Source organism: Balaenoptera acutorostrata, chromosome 11 (genome assembly GCF_949987535.1).
Source record: "Balaenoptera acutorostrata chromosome 11, mBalAcu1.1, whole genome shotgun sequence".
NCBI lineage: Eukaryota > Metazoa > Chordata > Mammalia > Artiodactyla > Balaenopteridae > Balaenoptera > Balaenoptera acutorostrata.
Window position 1 is genome coordinate 62211078 of NC_080074.1, and position 17443 is coordinate 62228520.

Genomic DNA, 17443 nt, shown 5'->3' on the forward strand with positions numbered 1-17443 from the left:
CTTTGTCCCTATCCTGGGCACAAGGGTGTTGTCACATCAGGACTCATCTGCCTCCTTGCCTTCCACGTGTGCATGACTGCGTTTTCCATCTTTGTCACAGTGCATGCAGATCCCTGTGCCCAACCTTCGCCACGTGAAGCCATGTGTGTCCCACAGTCCCTCCTCCCACCTCTGTGAAGAGTCCTTGGCACCCCTCCCCTTCTGGCCACCCCCACTCCCCACTTTCCATGCCAGGAGAGATCTAATTACACAGAAATTAGTACAGAGAAGGATCGTTTGCTTTTATGGCATCAGCGCCAGGACAGCTGTAAATCTGGGGCCGCTGCTGTAGCCGCCTCTGGGCACTGTGCAGGCTGTAGGGGGGCTCTCACCTCCGCACCCCCCTTTGCTCCATCTCTGCCCAGCTGCCTGGGGCTCTACCTCTGCCCAGGACCCCAGAGCCCTATTAGATACCCATCTCAAAAGGGGGAGGAGGCCTGTGAAAGGGGAGGGTGTGGTCAGTCAGAAGATGACACATACTAGGTGCTCAATAAATGTTCCCTGAATGAGAGAAGGGTTAATCCCAGCAATGCTAACTACTACCCAACTACCCAGTTGTGGTGGCCGAGGGAAGAATATTCCTACTAAGATTTCTCCCAAAATATTTAACACTTACTAGAATGTCTTCTCCACCTTCTTATGAACTCAGATGACGTATATGGGGCAATCAGTCATCTTGGCTTCCACTTTAGAGACCTTGAACACCTTCTCAGGCAGTATCAGTTAATGAAGACAGCCCAGGGTTCAGATCTTGATTCTCCTGTTGACTAGCTAAGTTATCTTGAGTACCCCACACACAGTCACCTGATCCTTGGTTTTCTCATTTGTGAAATGGCAGTCATAAAACCTACCTTTCAGGTTGTTGTGAGACATCCATGAGAAAGCACTGGACCAACAGGAAAGTGGTCCACTAATCGTTATTATCACTTTTAATGTCTTGTGAGCTAACACTTCCATTTTCCCACCACCCTTTAACTAGCCTTTATCCCAACCAACTCTCACTCAAGCACCACCACACAATTTGGGTCAATAGGATATGCAGACAGGTTGTGTCCAACCTAGAATGAACGTTTCTTTATGTTAAGAGTCTTATCCAAGGCCAAGGGTCAGGACAGGTGATTCTAACAATCCTTGGGCACCTAGAGACACTGTTTCACCCATAACCAACTTTCTCTGAACTCCTACCTTGGCAATGATTATTTTGAGCTCCATTATTTTCATGGAGGTTATGAAATTGTTCCTTGGAGTACTGGAGAGTCTTATAAATGACTGGGTAGAAAGAATCAAGGACTTAAGGAATTAGGAGAGCAGGAGCGGGGGAATTGGGGTGGTCACAGGAGGCTTAAACTCTAAAGAGGGAGTAGCAGAGACAGAAGCCAAAGGTCCAGGCTCCCAACTTCCTCCCAACACAGCCTCCAAACCCAGGGACTTGGGGTCTCCTGCCTCTGTCCTCTCCTACTCTGATGTCTCCAACCCAGGGCACTCAGCCAGGAATTCCTGACTTTATCCCCATGTGGATAACCCTGGAAAGCTCTAAATGGTGTGTAGGCCAGGAAGGAAGAGCCAAAGAAAGGAAGGGGTACTCCCCCTTTCCCAAACCAGGTCTGCCCAGATCTCCACGCACCATTTGGACGGACCCCCTGCAGGGGCAGTCAGGGGGCAGGAAGCGCCGGCGGCAGGAGAAAGCTGAGGCACATCATCGCCTGCGTTCGGCCTCTCACCCCATGATCTGCGTCCCAGGGAGGGTGAGGATTTGGCGTGAAGGGCAGAGCGGCGGGGGATCTCTGGCCCTCACCTTCCCCCACCCCCAACCCCAACTCAGGCTGCAGTCTCTCCTCGTTGTAGCAGAGCGAGAGCAAAGGGACGGGCAGTAAAGATGAGTGATGGCGCGGAGACAAGCAGAAATACACCATCATGAAAATGCTAATGACTCCTTGCTCTCTTTCTTTATGGTTGGAGTAATACAGACTTCAATCATAAAAACAATCTCCCAACATTTTAATGGGCTCCATCATGCCCGCACTTGTCGGTATATTTGAAGAATAAATCACCCTCCCCGCTCGGAATGAATTCGCTGTCAAACTCGGCTCCCTCGGAGAAAATGGATGGGGAGCGAGGATGGAGGGTTTTCGTTTTTTTGGGGGGGGGGCAGTACTCCACCCCTCTAACTCCTTCCTAAACTGGGCTTTAGATCGTTGTGTGAGATGCCTGGATCCTGAATGGGAGGAAGGGGGCAATTGGGAATTTGGAGAAGCTGAGCCCAAAGGGAGGATTTGAGGCAACAGGAGGCAGGGACGGAGGGACTCCACACGGAGAGAAGCCGCCCCTTGGATGGACGTGGAAAAGAGAAAGGGGCAAGAACTGTCGTGGCACTGGACGGAAGGGGCAAAATCTTGACACTGAACCGAGAGAAGGCAAAGCAGACGCAAAAAGCATACAAATTCGCCTTATTTTTTGCATTATTTCGTCGAATTTCTTTCAGACTAGGCCTCAGGCAGAGGCGCCGACGGAAAAGTCTGAGCTATCTCTTTGGGGGAAGAAGCCCAGGAGTTCCGGCTCTGAGCTTACAAGTTTAAGTGCATTAAGCCACAGGTCCACATCGCAGAGAAGCGGCTGAGTCCCTTGTAATTCTCATTTCCATACAGGTGGCCGTCAGCCAATGAAAACTTGGGATGCGCATACTGTGAGCAGCCAATCCCAGTTAAGGATGAGCCGAGCTGCCAAGCCTAATTGCATCTTGATTGGTTGTGATGTTGCTAGGCAGAAATGAGGTCTTAGAGATCGATGCGGGCAAGACCGGAGAGACAGGTGGATAAAAAATACCTGGAAACCTACACTCTTGGATTGTCATTTTTCTTCCTGAGCTCCTTCATTCTTAAAGGATTAATGGGGTCAGGGAAATGACTCTCCCTTTTCTCCTCCACAGTGGTACAGAGCCAAATAGTTATCATATCGTTTCCCCAAAACGCCTTCAGAGAAATCTGGCTACTTTGAAGGTCTTCTAATCCAAAAAATCTCCAGGAGCTATTCCAGCCTCACGCTTGGTCTTCCCACTAAGGAGGTCCTTTCTGAGGCCTATCTTCAAGCCTCCCGGCTGTAGTTTAAGACCAATTTTCTCTAACATGCTCAGGAAACGGAGAAATCTTGCCCCAAGTTCTTCTTTCATACCGCAAGCCTCAAAGAGCAAGAGATTTCCCTACCTCCTGGCCACTCCACCACGACCCAAGGGTGCCCTGCCGACCCTGCGAAGGGTCAAGGCGGCCATATAGGGGCTATATCATGGCATTCCCAAACCCGCAGCTTCCGCGCCTTCATTTGCATCTCATTTGCATAAACCCCGTTCTCCCGCCACCCCACGTCTGTAGCTCCTCTCCCTGTGCCTGACTCGCACCCCCCCACACCCTACCCCTCTCACCAGCCGGCTTGCCCCCCACGCCGGCGCACCCCCGCCTGCAGCCTCCGCTGCTGGAGACAGGGCGCCGGAGCCTCCCGCGGTTCCTGAGTCACAAACACCCCGGAGGCAGGAGGGGAGCGGCGGAGTGAGAGGCGGGGGCTGCCGCCTGGAGCTGCGAACCCGCTGGTCTGAACTAGACCATCCGCGAACAATATGCCACCATTTAAATCTGAACGCGCGCCAGCCGCCGATTGTGATGTTAATTCGGGGATGATTTAGGGGGGCGGGACGGAGTGGGGGCTGGCCTCTCTCTGTCAAATTGCTGTCCGGGGGCTTAATATTTGTAATTGAAGCTAATGAGGACTCCGTCTCTATTTACACTGATAAAAAAAAAAGTCTGGGAGGGAAAAAGAGCAACTAAATTATGGGGCCGGGAGAAAAACATGATTAATCAAAGGTTTGAACTGTCGCCGTGTTCGAGGCCCAGTAAATCTCGCCCGGCCGGGGCCTGTGGAGGCCGGAGGATAAACCTGAGCCGCCCGGTGTTTGCCGCCCCTTTCTGTTTGCCTCTCGGTTAGCACGTCAATTAATTCGATAATTGGATTTGAAGAGATGTCAGGAGATTATCGAGGGGGAGCTAGGAGGAGTGGATGTGGAAGAAAGGGCCCGGGGATGGCAAGGGAGGAGGCGAGAGCCGGCGGGGTCAGGTGGTGGAGGGACGCGGAGACCCGGTCCTGCCCAGAGAGCAAGTCACCCAGCTCGCGAGGAGGAGACCCCGGGAAAGGCAGCTGGGCTGTGCGTTACCCTCAGCTACCGTTCCCAGCCCACCTGGCCACACACCACTCCCTCCAAGAAGCTTTCTCAAATTTTCTCAATTCTGCCCTTGTGCCATCACTCCTTTCCCAGTTCTGTTCTCCATCTGAAGCTGTGGGTGTCCCTGCAGTGAATTCGTTTGTCACTGTTTGTTATGTTAGTTTGTAAACAAAGTTTAACTGTTCCTTCCTCTGGTTCACCCCGTCTGACCCAGAGATCCCCCTCCCCAAAGACTCGGGGTTCCCAGAAAGGCAGGTACCAAGACATCCTTTTCTTTTTTAATACATCTTTATTGGAGTATAATTGCTTTATAATATTGTGTTAGTTTCTGCTGTACAACAAAGTGAATCAGCTGTATGCACACATATATCACCATATCCCCTCCCTCTTGAGCCTCCTTCCTACCCTCCCTACCCCACCCATCTAGGTCGTCACAAAGCAGGGAGCTGATCTCCCTGTGCTATGCAGCATCTTCCCACTAGCTATCTATTTGGTCGTATATATATGCCAGTGCTACTCTCTCACTTCATCCCAGCTTCCCCTTCTCCCCACCCCATGTCCTCAAGTCTGTTCTCAACATCTGCATCTTTATTCCTGCCCTGCCACTAGGTTCATCAGTACCAATTTTCTAGATTCCATACATATACGTTAGCATATGGTGTATGTTTTTCTCTTTCTGACTTACTTCACTCTGTATGACATCCAACCGCTTCACTACAAATAACTCAATTTCTTTCCTTATTTATTTATTTATTTATTTATTTTTGGCTGAGTTGGGTCTTCGTTGCTGCCTATGGGCTTTCTCTAGTTGCAGCGAGTAGGGACTACTCTTCGTTGCGGTGCGCGGGCTTCTCATTGTGGTGGCTTCTCTTGTGGAGCACGGGATCTGGGCGCACAGGTTTCAGTAGTTGTGGCATGTGGGCTCAGTAGTTGTGGCTTGCAGGCTCTAGAGCACAGGCTCAGTAGTTGTGGCGCACGGGCTTAGTTGCTCCGCGGCATGTGGGATCTTCCCGGACCATGGCTGGAACCCATGTCCCTTGCATTGGCAGGCGAATTCTTAACCACTGCACCACCAAGGAAGTCTGGGAGTAATCTTGATTTGATATTTGGGGGCATGGTAAGGTCAGAAGAGAAGTGAAGTCTGCCTGCCACTCTGTGTATGTGTGTGTGTGTGAGAGAGAGACAGAGAGACAGAGAGACAGAGAGAGAGAGAGAGAGCTCTTTAGTAGATTTTTCTCCCTGGTCTCTGTAGAATTTTATGCAGGGCTGGAGAAGAAGGTTGAAAAACATGCATACAGGAGAACCACGCAAATGAGTCTGGAAAATGACAAGAGGAAATTTGAGGCTGGGGAAGGTGTGAGGGCAGGGACATAAAGGTCATCCTGCCAGGTTGCCTGGTATTAAAGAAGCTCTAGGAAAGGACACTAGCAGGCACCCCAGCCAGAGGCTGCCCTGGGAAGAACAGAACACACAGCTACCCTTGATACACAGACAAGGGAGACTAAGGAGAGCGAGCTGAGTCAAATAACATGAGGGGTACAGCAAACCCTGTACAGGGGTACAGCAATTTTTATTTAAGCATACCAATTTAAAACACTGACTATTGCCAGCCAACCATGCACACTTGTTCAGATAATTATCATCCCTTGTCTGCATACAAGGGAGGAAAAATCCCATCTATGAAGGGACAAAATGGAGGATTTGGGCAGCTTCGGTTTCTGCGTGGAGGCTCCTCAGAGAAGTCGAACTTTCAAATCCACTCATGCCTGCTCTTTCATGTTACCTGGTCTCAGTGTCTTGCCTGTGTCGATCAAGCTCCACACTCAGAAATGAATCTGCCTTTTGATCAGTACCTGGCTTTGGCTATGTGCTCTGAATGGACCCATGATAACAAGCATCCTGTATACTGGGAAATATTTTTATTTAACTAGGAGTTGAGGGATGGAGTCACAGGAAGAAATTGGGTTCAGGGGTCCTTCTGCAGATCTCTCCATACTCCCCATCAGCCAAGACATTCACAAAGCCATTAAGGTCTTCATATATAACTTCTCAAAAAGGATAATCCTCTTATGAATGACACAGTATCACAAGCTGCCTCTGATACTATTGTATCAGAGGAGATACAAGGAGATGAAAGATGAGATTCAGGGGATTACCACCAGATTTAGGCAATTGAGGGTGGTGGAAAGACCAGAGGACTTGAATTCAAAAGAAGAGGCTTTAAGACTGGTGATCAGAAGGGGCCGAGGACCAGAGAGTTGAGAGGACTTCTGCAGGTCACACAGCAAGCAAATAGCAGGGCTGGCTCAAGAACTCAGCTCTCCACTCTCCCAATTCATTGTGTAGACAGCACAGTGTGGAATCAGACTTCCTGGATTCAAGTACTGTCTTTCCTGCTTCCTAGCTGTGCCTGAGCTTCCTCTTCTGTAAAGTGGGACAATAATCATACCTACTTCATAGGGTTGTTGTTAGGATTTAGATAATTCATGTAAAGAAATCAGCAAAACATCCAGCACATAATAAGTATTCAATAATAGCTGTTTTTTACCATGATAAATGGACACAGTTCTCATAACTCACAACCTGAATGACACAAATTGGCAAAAGGTATTCACCAATGCCTGTAAAATGTTTTGTGGTTTAATCACTAGGCCTTAAGGGAAGGAGTGAACACTGCCTTGAAAAGACAGTAGGCTCTCTGTTTTGATGACTCTAAAGAGCATTTCTCCCCTCAAACAAGTCTCACACCTTTACGTCTGCTAGAACTAGGTTCATATAGTAGGAGTACACTTGGAACAGCTGCATCAGGGGATAGTCATCCAGTTATTTCATTCATTCATTCATTCATTCATTCATTGAATGCCTAGTTGAAAAGCAGCATGGTTCATCAATCCATCAAACCTCTATTGAGGAACCATTATGTGCTCAACACTTCTGTAGGCAGTTATCAAACCATGAGTCCATTACTAGCTCCACTAGTGAAGAGGAGATATACATATACATATATATATTTCATTTTTGTATTCCCCAGTACCTGAAACCCAGTTCAGGCACTTGGGAACTAAGTAAATGTATATTAAATGAATACATAGACACTATGGGAAATGGAAGAGAAATAGAAATGTAGTTCCTTCCCTTAATAAGCTTAAACTCTCACTGGTGAGCCAAGACTTGCATACATAAAAGGATAAGAGAACAGGACTTTGCTGGTGGTCCAGTGGTTAAGGCTCCATGCTTTCACTGTAGGGGGCGCAGGTTTGATCCCTGGTCAAGGAACTAAGATCCCACATGCCACTCCACCAAAAAAAATAAATAAATGAATTTTTTTTTAATTTAAAAAGGATGGGGCTTCCCTGGTGGCACAGTGGTTAAGAATCCGCCTGCCAGTGCAGGGGACACGGGTTCCAGCCCTGGTCCGGGAAGATCCCACATGCCGCGGAGCAACTAAGCCCGTGCGCCACAACTACTGAGCCTGCACTCTAGAGTCCGTGAGCCACAACTACTGAGCCCATGTGCCACAAACTACTGAAGCCCGTGGGCCTAGAGCTCGTGCTCCGCAACAAGAGAAGCCACCGCAATGAGAAGCCCGTGCACTTCAATGAAGAATAGCCCTCGCTCACCACAACTAGAGAAAGCCCGTGCACAGCAACGAAGACCCAATGCAGCCAAAAATAAATAAATAAAATAAATTTTAAAAAAAAATTAAAAAAGGATAAGAGAACAATATGAGACAGTAAACATGTTAAGACCATGAATAAGTTCTAAGTGATATAGACTAGGAAGAGCTCAGAAGAACTGGGGAGGGTTGTGGGCAAGGATGCTTACCATGGAAGGAGTGAGCCTGAAACAAAGAGTAGAATTTGGAATGGCTGAGAAGGAGAGAAAGGGCATTCCAGTTGCAGGAGTAGCAAGAGTGATAGCGTGTGGTAATAATATATACATGTTAAGCAACAATACAAGATAAGCTTAATAACAGGGCCAGTCTCTGTGTTTGCAAGACAGAATCCATCTGTGTTTGCAACCATGTGTTTCTTTGACCATGTTCCTGGTCCCCAAGAAATTATGTTTGGATTTTCTGTTCTTTTAGATTATTCGCACCTTCTTCCCCTATCTTAACCTGAAAACCAAGAATCAAAACAGTAACCAGCTGCTACCCTCAGCAAAACAAACAGATTGTAAAAGTAATTACGCTATTACCACTTCTCATTCATCTGCATACAAGACAACTTACTCTCCCTCTTTCTCCCATATGGCCCCAGCCTGCGCTGGGATTACTGCTGCCTAGATTATTACTGTTTCCTTTATAAACTCATTTTTCCTAGACCCACTCCTCCCAGAAAAATTTACCTGAAACAAACTTCATATTTTTCCCCAGCCTCCATGGTTACTTTGAGGGAAACATGGTGGTGAGTGGGAAGAAAAACAATGTAAACTGAGCAGTGGTTATTAAATACCAGGTGCTTGGACTTCCCTGGTGGCCCAGTGGTTAAGAATCTGCCTGCCAATGCAGGGAACACGGGTTCGAGCCCTGGTCCGGGAAGATTCCACATACTGCAGGGCAACTAAACCTGTGCATCACAACTACTGAGCCTGTGCTCTAGAGCCCCCAAGCCACAACTACTGAGCAGCCCGTGTGCCACAACTACTGAAGCCCGCATGCCTAGAGCTGGCTCTCCACAACAAGAGAAGCCACCGCAATGAGAAGCCCGCGCACCGCAACGAAGAGTAGCCCCTGCTCGCCACAACTAGAGAAAGCCTGCGCACAGCAACAAAGACCCAATGCAGCCAAGAATAAATTTTAAAAATAATAATAAAAATAAATAGCAGGTGCTTTGCACATATTAGCTTATTTAATTCTCACAATAACCCTATGAGGTAGATATTATTATTGCCATTTTACGAGAAAGCAAACAGGCTCAGAGAGTTTGCCCAGATTCAAAGAAGAGTCAGTAAATATCAGAATAGGGATTTGAACCCAGTCTATCTGATTTCAGAGTCCATGTCCTTAGACCTGGCAAGAGGGACCTCTCCCCTGGGCACTTGTTTTAGAGGGCCTCTTCCTTCTACAGAGGGAGGATAAGTCAAGGCCAAGGGGATGTGCCTACCTAGAGCTCATGCCTCCCCGCTCCTAGACCATGCTCCAGTCGCCAGAAGGTGCTGCCAAGCAGCGCCAAGCCCACTTGCAGGACCTCTTCCTGGGCTCCGATTTCCTGAAAGTACAGAAGGAGCTGCCAGAGAGCACACCATGAGCCCTGTTGGTGTGGAGTTTAAATGTGAGGCTGCCCCAAGCACGCTCTTTGGTGTGAGGCCCCTCAGGTAGTGGGACAGAGCCAGGAATGGCAAGAGAATCTGAGGGTCAGACTGGGGGCTGGAAGAGGCCCAGGATTCTAAATATAAATCTCCCAACTGATATTGATATATTTGTCAAGATAACAGGGTAGAACACGTTTTATGTAACAGCTTGTTAGCTTTGATTTGTAACTTGTACATATTTAGACATTTGGTATGTAGGCTATATTTTTTTATCTTGCCCTGGGCCCCACGAATATTAGGGGTGGGGCTGCTCGTCTCACTCTAACCCTCTGACCCTTTTCCAACCAGGGAATGGCACTACTCCGTGACCCAGGCCAGAGAACTGAGCACCATCTTCACCTCTCTCTTCTCCTTCATCCCCCACAACAATCACTGAGGCCCATGGGTTCTTCCTTCTAAACCTCTTGAGCTCTGCCTGCTTCTCCCCATCACCGCTATCACCTCAGAGCTCAGGCCACCACCATCTCCCACCTGGATTCTGACGACAGCCCCTTATGGTGCTCCATACCCCCAATCCTACCCGCTCTCATCCATTCTCCACACTAGACCTACAATGATCTTTCTAAAATGCAAATCTGATATTAAAAAATAAATAACTAAGTAAAACTAGGAAGAATGTTCGTGACCCAGAGTCTGACCCCTGCGTTCGTGAAAGCATTTGGAGAGTTCAAACTAATTTCTCAGCACATCCCCTGCTGGGGGAAAAAAAAAAAAAAGTGCAAATCTGAGCTTCTCATTCTCCTGGTTAAATGGCTCCTGGCTTCTTTCTGGATAAAATCCAAACTCCTTAGTTTGATGCTCAAGATCCTTCAGGATCTAGCCACTAATCACCAGTCTCTGCACCCTGCTGCACCCACAACTGTTCATTCTGACCACAATGAATTACTTGCCCTTTGTGGAAGAGACCACTTTATCCCTCTCTTCAAGCTTTGTACTTACTGCTCCTTCTCTATGGAACATCCTTCCATTCCCTTCCTATACAGGTCCTTTAAGTTTCTTGTAAATGTCACCTCTTCCTGGAAGCCTTCCTTGACTACTAGTTCTCAGGACTGGGATACATGCCCTTCCTATTCGTTCCCACAGCAACCAGTGCTTACCCATCTTATAACACTATTGCATTGTGTTGAAATTATTTGCCTTTTAAGGGCAAGGACTCTATCTGATTCACTGTTCAATCATTCACAAAATTTCTATTGAGAGCCTATTATGTGCCAGGCACTTTTCTAAATGCTGAGGAGGGCTTCCCTGGTGGCGCAGTGGTTGAGAATCTGCCTGCCAATGCAGGGGACACGGGTTCGAGCCCTGGTCTGGGAAGATCTCACATGCCGCGGAGCAACTAGGCCCGTGAGCCACAACTGAGCCTGCACGTCTGGAGCCTGTGCTCCACAACAAGAGAGGCCGCGATAGTGAGAGGCCCACGTACTGCAATGAAGAGTGGCCCTCGCTTGCCGCAATTAGAGAAAGCCCTCGCACAGAAACAAAGACCCAACACAGCCAAAAATTAAATAATTAATTAATTAATTAAAAAAAAAAAAAAAGCAAGTCTAAATGCTGAGGATACAGTGGTGACAAGGTCTCTGCACTAGTGGAGCTTATCTTCTAGTGGGGAAAAAAGCAATAAGAAATACCAATAAAGCTATGATAAGAGCTAAAAAGAAAAATGAAGGAGGATAATGAGATAAAGAAGGGAAAGTGGTGGCTATTTAGATCAGATGGTCAGGAAAGGCCTCTCTAAGGAGGTGATATTTGAGATGAGACCTAGATGAAATGAAAGAGTGAGCATGATCTGGGAGAAGAATGATCCAGGCAGAGGAAACAGCAAAGGTCCTGAGTGGGAACAAGTTTGGTGTGACTGAGGATCAACAGGAGCCTCATGTAGCCGAACCCTGGATTTTTTTTCTATGAGAACTGGAAAACCATTGGGAGGTTTTAAGTTACATGATCTGATCTACATTTTAAAAGATCACTTTGGCTACTTATTGGGTGGAGAGCAGACCTTGGCAAGACTAAACTGGAATAGGTAGAACAGCTAGGAGGCCATTGTAGTGGTCCAGCAGGAGATGTCAGTGACTTGGACCCAGCTAGATCTTGGAAGTGGTTAAAGGGTGAGCAAATGTGGGATATGTTTGTATTCTCAGAGTCTAGCATGATGTCTGGCTAGACATTCAATAAATATTTGATGAATTAATTAAGAATTAGTTAATCCAACTAATTGAAGAGTCTGAGCTGGAACTGAAATCATCCATCCTTTAAGCCTCTACTAAAATCCCAATCCCTCTAAAAACTGGAAGTAGATAGCTGCCACTGACAAAGAATCAATACTAGGCTACATATATTTGTTAATTCCTTAAAATCCATAGGGACGTGACAAATAACCCAACAGGAAAATAGGCAAAAGACATACATGAATAGGCACTTCACAGAAAAAGAAGCATGAGTGGCCAATAAATATATGAAAAGATGCTCAACCTTGCGAATAATCAGGCAAATATAATTAAATATAAATTCAAACCACCAATTTACATCCAACAGATTAACTAAATACCAAAGCTGGTAAGGATAGGGTAGCCACCAAAACTCTTATAAACTCTTATATTGGAAAACAGTTTGCCATTATCCAGAAAAGTTGAAAAATTCATATGCTACAACCCAGCAATTCATATATATGTACCCTGAAGAAACTCTTGCCTATGTATACCAGGAGAAATGCTCTGAGCAGCATTGTTTGTAATGGTAAAAAGCTGGAAACAATCCTAAATACTCATTAACAGGGGAATTAATCAACAAATTGGTGGGCTATCATACATCAATGAAAATGAATAAACTATAGCTACCTACATAAGCTTGAATGAATCTTAGAAACATAATGTTGAGTGAAATGAGCAAGTAAAGAAGTATACAAACAACATTATATCACTTTTAGAATGGTAGAAAAAAAAAGACCAAAATAAGCAATATGGTAAAAATCTGAGGAAAAATCTTGAAATGATAAACATAAAATTCAAGGATTACTATAGGACAGATGCATGCGGGGCCCCTCGGTGGTTTTTTTTGGCTGCGTCGGGTCTTAGCTACCGCACGCAGGTTCATCGCTGTGGCTCGCAGGCTTCTCTCTAGTTGTGGCCTGCGCTCTTGAGTGCGCAGGCTTAGTTTCCCTGCGTCATGTGGGATCTTAGTTCCCCGATCAGGGGTTGAACCCTCATCCCCTGCATTGGAAGGCGGATTATTAACCACTGGACAACCAGGGAAGTCCCCCCTCAGTGGTATTAGTAATTTTTTTCTTTTCTTAAACTGGGGGTTGTTTAATGGATGTCCATTTTATTATTATGCTTCATAATTTATATAAAATGTCAGCTCTGAGGAGGCAAGGATTTTTGTCATATTTTATTCACTTCTGTGTTTCCAGCACCCAGAACAGCGCCTGACACCTAGTAGGATCTCCAAAAATATCTGTTGAATAAATGATATGCATTAATTGCATTCCTTTATGTGATTCATAAAAGAATGCAATTTTTTTAACAGAAGAATAAAACCTACATTTTAATCATGGTGCCCCCTGGATCATTCTAGCTGGAAGTCATACTGCTTCCTCAACTCCTATAATCCATATAACCTATTAAATCTTGCTGCATATTATAGTTATATATGTATATGTCTTTCGTACTGATTATAAATTTATAAAGACAAGGGATTGTCCTTTCTCCTTTTTTATTCCGTTTCACAATATGTAGTACAATAACTCACACATAGTACAGTAGATGCTCAGTTAATATTGGTTGATTACTTGAAGTCACAGGAGACAAGGGCAAACCAGGAAGAATAGATCTATGTCATTTATATTTAAAGCTGAAAGAGAATTCAGTAATCATCTAGTGTTTTCCTACAAGTTGCAGTTGAGAAAACTGAAGTCCAGAGAGGTGAAGTGATTTTCTCAGTCACATAATTAATTAAGAATAATCCCAAATCTAGGGATTTCCCTGGTGGTGCAATGGTTAGGAATCCGCCTGCCAATGTAGGGGACATGGGTTCGGGCCCTGATCCGGGAAGATCCCACATGCCGTGGAGCAACTAAGCCCGCGCACCACAACTACTGAGCCTGCGCTCTAGAGCCGGCGAGCCACAACTACTGAAGCCTGTGCGCCTACAGCCCATGCTCCGCAACAAGAGAAGCCACCGCAATGAGAAGCCCGCCCACCACAACGAAGAGTAGCCCCTGCTCGCCGCAACTAGAGAAAGCACGCGCGCAGCAACAGTGACCCAACACAGCCAAAAATAATAAATAAATAAATAAAATTAAAAAAAAAAAAAGAATAGTCCCAAATCTAGATTCAGATCTCTAACTTGTTGTCCTTAGCTCTTCACAACATATCACAATGACTTTTATTTTCTGTTTTGTCTAGGTTCTTCCCAGCAAAAACTTGTTTGGCCATCCTTCTGTCACCAGCCCTCCCACTGATCCCTCTCTTGCAATCCTGGATACTAATGATCCTTTTTCTTCCTCCATCTACTGTTTTCTTTCTCCAGGAGTAGGGAGGCTTACTGATGGCTCACTGTCATGCTGTCCTGGGGAACTGATTTAGCAAGAGAAAGTAGAAAAATCCATCAGTCAGTGCCCACCAGCCCCAGAAGCTTATAATTAACAAGTACAAATAAAAAGAGGAGCACAGGACCCAAGAATAGTCCTTATTGGCAGTGCAAAGTTACCGCTTCAACTTGTACAAAACTGACTGTTTGTCAGAAAGAGAATGCTAGAAAGTTAATATTGGATGGAACCTTAGGGATCACCTACTTCTCCCCCTCATTTTTCCAAATGAGGACACTGAAACTTTGAGAGATGAAGTAACTTGCATAGTTACTCAGCTAGTTAGTAGCAGGGCTGGGACCAGATTCCTAGTCTCCTGCCTCCAAGACAGCTGTTCTTTCCGTGCATCTGGCAACATGTGCATCTAGCAAAATGCGTCACAAAGTAGCCTCCTCTTAAACCATCAGGAATGAAAAACAAATTATTCAAATCCTTCCTCTTCTCTCTGGCGATTTTTTTCTTTCGTTTCTCTGTGTCCTAGTCTCCCTCTTTTTATCACTCTTCTGTTTCTCTATGAATCCCTCTCTCTGTTTGGGTTTCAAACTGAACTGTAGCATGCCTGCATGATTCTTCCTGATTTTTCTTCTCTAAGCTATTGTGTTTCCAGTCCAAAGACAAACATGCATAAGCCAATCAAGACTCTTTCTTGGTGACCTTTGTGGAAAAGAACTCTCAGAATTTCTACACAAGAGGTGCTGGACCTCCCTCCTAGCCTATCCAGTCAATTAAAATGAGTCTCTGACCCCCCCTGAGGGTTGTTAACCAATCCTAAGAAAGAAAATATCAATCTCATTTCTTCATCACGGTGCAGAGAGGCTGCTACCCAGTCAGAATCTGCCACTAACAGTTATTAGAAAAACTGGCCAATCAGGCCAACCTTGTTACATGGTCTGGTAGGAAAAGAAAGGGATTGATTGGAAAGGATAGTTCTGGCTCCACACCCTTTCCTTCCTGGACCCCAGTTATCCCTCAGTGAAGTGAAGGAAGGACCCTTTCCCACACCCTTAGTTAAGAAGATCCCTAGACCCTTAGCTAATGCTCTCTTGGATCATATTTTGTTGTCTTCAAATTCACCCCTCCACACATACCTCCAACCACTTTTTGTAGTCTCATGCCTACCGATTTAATTTCTATTTTCGAACCTGGTAGCAATAGCCCCCAGGATCCTCAGCCCTCCCCACAGATCTCCACCCACTAACCTGTCAAATAACTTCTTTTGTGTGATTTACGTAGGTAAAAAAGTTCAGTAAGTGATAGTTGAGTCTCTTTCAGGAGCTATCATTGCAAGAAGCTTGCAATAAAGTCTCTAGGGAGCAGAGCAGAATTGAGCTGCAATGCTCCCAACTATAACACTACTACTACTACCAACCAAAAAACTATTATTATTATTACTATTACTAGCATTTATTGAACTCTTACTGAGTTCCAAGCCCCTTGCTAAAAGCTTCACGTATATTATCCCAATATTTGCTGCAGAGTAGGCACTATTATTATTCCCAACTTACATAAAAGAAGATCGATATAGAGGGATTAAACAGCTTGCCCAAGGTCACACAGCGATTTGGGAAACCAGGTATGTGAATCCAGAACCCACCACTGCAGGGAGGTAAGGGAGAAATAAACATTGCCGACTGTGCCACGGGCCCCTTCTCCAATTCTCCTTTGGATTGTTAGCGATATCTGAGCGTGGTCTAAATTGTCGCAATAAACAGCTGCAACAACCGGTTGGTGGTGGTGCCTCTTAAGAACTGTGGACTTTTTGCCTCGGAGGATATGAAGCCGAGAGCTAAAAGGCATTCAGTGTGGGCGGGGTGGGGGTGTCTGGGGACTTGAGGAGATATTCTTGCTAGCGTCTTCCCTTTCTCCTCTGAGCATCTTACCCTGTGCCTGGCACCGCTTGGTACTTGGTAAATACCTGTTGATTGATTCCCAAGGATACCAGCTCCGTTCCTCACCTACCCCCAACCCCACCCCAAGTCAACAACTGGAACTGGAGGGAGATCTGGGCATTTCAAGGGAACCAGTGAGAATCCTCATCGGCCTGGGATCATGGATTTAGGAAAGGCGGGAAGTCTCTCACCCGTCTCTCCTCGCCTGCTTCTCCGATTTCTCCCCACTCCTTCCCCTCCCTTTCAGGAGTTCAGGGCCATAAAAATGCAGATGGAGGATCGGTGTGAAATAACAGGCCCATATAAATCCCTCTGCCGCCCGCCTGCAAGATGGATTGGCCGCATTGAAATTCCTCCGCGAGGATAATTAAACTCGGGGCCTCATCCGGGCAAAATTACATTCCTGTAATGGCGTCGCTCGGGGTCCCGGGAAATTGCTCCGTGGGCTTTCAGCGGCGGTTTTTATCGCCGGCCGGGGTGTGCCTGGCTGCGGCTCGCCTCTCCTCCGGGACCGTAAAGCTGCTGCCGTGATTTATCCTCCCCTTCTCCCAAATCCGATTAAATGGAGGAGCTCGGGGCCGGGGCGCCGCGGGGCCCGGGAGCCGGGAGGGGGCGGCGGGAAGGACGGGGCCAAGGAGGGGAGGACAAACGGCCCCTCAGAGGGTGGCGGATTTGGCTTTATTTACAGCCACGGCCTTCTTTTTATTTTTTATTTTTTATGGGGGTTTGGTGAGCTTTCCCCGTCTTTCTTGTGCTGCGTTCAAACACGACGCCTGGACGGCCGAGGTTTGGACATGAGGGGACGTGGGTACCGACCTCTCTCCAAAGGGGCCGGTCAGACCCTATGTGGGAGATAAAGCGGCCAAGAATAAGAGGTGAGGGCCAGGAAGCCCCCTACTTCCTCCCATTGGGGAAAGGACGAGCAAAAGGACACGAGGGAGAAGCCGAGGGGCCTCCATAAGAGCACCTCCTGGGGGGGCTGCTTATCTCAACTCGTGTAAATAAAACCTGGGCGGAGGCACAGGCATGCCTGGCGTGATCTCGCAACCTCACCTCAGGTCACTGATGCCCATTATTCCTTGACTGTCTCGTGACTCAGGAAAGAAGGCTTAGGGTCAGGGCACTTGAGTCCTCATCATCTTTAGCCCGTGTCTTCTGGTTCGCTGATGCTGGTTTTCTCCTAGCTGATCACTAGAATAAGAAAGGAGAGGGAAATAAAGGCGAAGCCACTAGAGGCAGCTGGGGCATTTTGCTGACTATTCGCCCGTTGAACGGGTTTCCCATCCATAAAGCCAGGGTCCGCGGCAACAGAAGGCAGGAGTCCCGTGACTTCATTTTCCTCCTGATATAGTTTGGCCACTGAACCCCAATCTTGATTGCATGCTATTTAACACTGAAATTCTGGGTAGTTTT

At 46.7% G+C, this 17443-nt stretch overlaps 1 long non-coding RNA gene across 1 annotated transcript in view; it reads right to left on the bottom strand.

Moving 5' to 3' along the window:
• LOC130709214 (uncharacterized) overlaps positions 1–17223 on the bottom strand; it is a 152957-nt gene extending 135734 nt beyond the window's left edge. The window contains exon 1 of the long non-coding RNA XR_009009711.1: positions 17084–17223. This is a non-coding gene — a long non-coding RNA (uncharacterized LOC130709214). The remainder of the gene's footprint in view (positions 1–17083) is intronic.
• Positions 17224–17443: the final 220 nt, after the last annotated feature.